Raw genomic sequence first — 2,332 nt, 5'->3', positions numbered from 1 at the left:
TTTTTTTTTGTGGCACCGGGGATTGAACTCAAGCCCTTGCACTTGCCAGACAAGCACTTATTCTGCTGAGCTATCTGCCTGGCCCCTGTTTTTCCTTTTAATTTAACTTTTTGCTATAAAAATTTTGAACAGGGGTTGGGGAGATGGCTCAGTGGAATAAGTGCTTCCCTGGCAAGCGCAAGGGTCTGAGTTCAATCCCCAGTTCTGCAAAAAAAAAAAAATTTTGAACATTACAGTGAACACCTAGTATACTCACCATCTAGAGTCAACAGGTTTTTTTTTAATCTTCTATGTTTCTTCTGTGTGTGTATCTAAAACATATTAAATATATATATATATATCCCCCCCAAGCATTTTAGTCCCCTAAATAAACCCTTCAAACTAAATAGGTTCATTCTTCCGGACAACCACAATATTACTGTCACTGGGTCGGCCAGATAGCTCAGCGGATTAAAGCACCTTGTTAGGCAGACACAGGGGACAGGGTTCAACCTCATGGTGCTGTGCCAGCCCTACCCCTGGGGCACACTGAGACAGGTTGAAACTGAGTGTGGTGGCACGTGCCTGTAATCCCAGCATTTGCAAAGCTGAAAAACAGGAAGGATCACTACAAGTCTAATCTGTGTAGTAAGGCCCTGTAGACCCTGTACTAAATACAAAAAAATTACTTTCACACCTTAACAATGAACACTAATTTCTCACTTTTTGTCTAGGACCTAGTTATCATTTGAATTTTTCCAGTTTTCTCATTAAAGAAAATCTTTTATAAGAATCCAGTCAAAAAGCCACCCAGGGGGCAGAGAGATAGCTCAGTAGAATAAGCATTTGCCTGGCAAGCGCAGGGTCCCTAGTTCAATCCCTGGTACCACAAAAAAAACCCACATTTACCCAGGACATACAGCTTTATGATACAGCACCTCCCTGGCAAGCGCAAGGGCCTGGGTTTGAGTCCCAACACAAAAAAACCCACCTCACATTCCATTAGGTTATGTCTCATTTTAACCTAAGACATTTGCCCCCAATACAACCACTTTTTTAAAAATACATTTTAGGGCTGGTGAGATGGCTCAGTGGTCTAAAGCACCTATTTAAAACAAGCTTAGCAAAGCACAGGGACCGCGGTTCAATCCCCCAGCACCACATGCCAGCCAGCCCCGCCCCCTGGTGGGCTGAGCTGAGCTGGCCACACACACACACACGCACGCATAAATAAAAAATAAATAAATAAATAAAAAATACATTTTAATGTCATTGCCTGCCAGGAAGAGAGACAGTTGTTTGGCAGAATGTCCGACATTCTGTATTTGTCCTGTTTTCCTAGGATGTTAGCACATTCTTTTCTCACCCTGTCTTTCCTAAAAACTGTAAGTTAAATTTTTTTTTTTTTTTCCAGAACCAGGGATTGAACTCAGGACCTTGCATTTGCCAGGAATCACTTATTCCACTGAGCCATCTCTCCGGCCCCTGGAAGTTAAATTTAAAGCTTAATTAGATTTAAGTTAAAAGTGTTCTGAGGTAATGGGCTGGGAAGATAGCTCAGTAGGATAAGCGCTTGACTGACAAACGCAGGGATCTGAGTTCAATCCCCGGTTCTGCCAAAAAAAAAAAAAAAGTGTTCTGAAACGCACTTCACAGGCAGTGCTGCTGCACCATGGTACAAACTTACAGTCCCAAGCAAGGCTGAAACCATCTCAGTGAGAATGGGTAGGGATGTAGCTGTGAGGCGGAGCACTTTCCTAGTATGTGCAACACCCTAGGTTTAATCCCTGAAACTACAAGAATAAACAGATGCAATAGTTCAGTGGCATAAGTGTCTGCCTGCCAAGTGCAAGGTCCTGGGTTCAATCCCTGGTACAAAGATAGATAGATAGATAGATAGATAGATAGATAGATAGATAGAGATAGATTAGATAGATAAGGGGCCGGGGAGATGGCTCTGTGGAATAAGCACTTCCCTGGCAAGCACAAGGGCCTGAATTCAATCCCCGGTTCCACCAAAATTAAAAAAAGATAATTAAGTTTGAGTATTGCTTTACATAGAATCAACTAGGTGTAGGGGGCTGGGGAGATGGCTCAGTGGAATAAGCGCTTCCCTGACAAGCGCAAGGGCCTGAGTTCAATCCTGTGTTCTGCCAAAAAAAAGAAAAAGAACTAGATGTAGGAAAGTGGATTTAACCTGTAGCTTTGCTGTCTACCAGTTAACATGTGTTTGGACTCTTTGCTTTCTTTCTGTGAGCTGAGCCCTAGCTTCTCACCTAAAAGAAGAAAATATTACTACCTACCCTGAAATGCATATGAAAATACTTTTTTTTTTTAATTTTTTTTTTTATTT

At 42.0% G+C, this 2,332-nt stretch overlaps 2 protein-coding genes across 2 annotated transcripts in view; both read left to right on the top strand.

The window, feature by feature from the left end:
• Acyp1 (acylphosphatase 1) overlaps positions 1 to 2,332 on the top strand; it is a 35,753-nt gene that overhangs the window by 562 nt on the left and 32,859 nt on the right. The gene's annotated exons all lie outside the window — the stretch shown is intronic.
• The window catches only part of Nek9 (NIMA related kinase 9), a 45,202-nt gene that overhangs the window by 40,865 nt on the left and 2,005 nt on the right, over positions 1 to 2,332 (top strand). The window lies entirely within an intron of this gene.

Source organism: Octodon degus, unplaced genomic scaffold (assembly GCF_000260255.1).
Source record: "Octodon degus isolate 3935 unplaced genomic scaffold, OctDeg1.0 scaffold00007, whole genome shotgun sequence".
NCBI classification, from domain to species: Eukaryota; Metazoa; Chordata; class Mammalia; order Rodentia; family Octodontidae; genus Octodon; species Octodon degus.
Note: the sequence above shows the minus strand (reverse complement) of the source record. Positions and strands in the feature narration are given on the sequence as shown.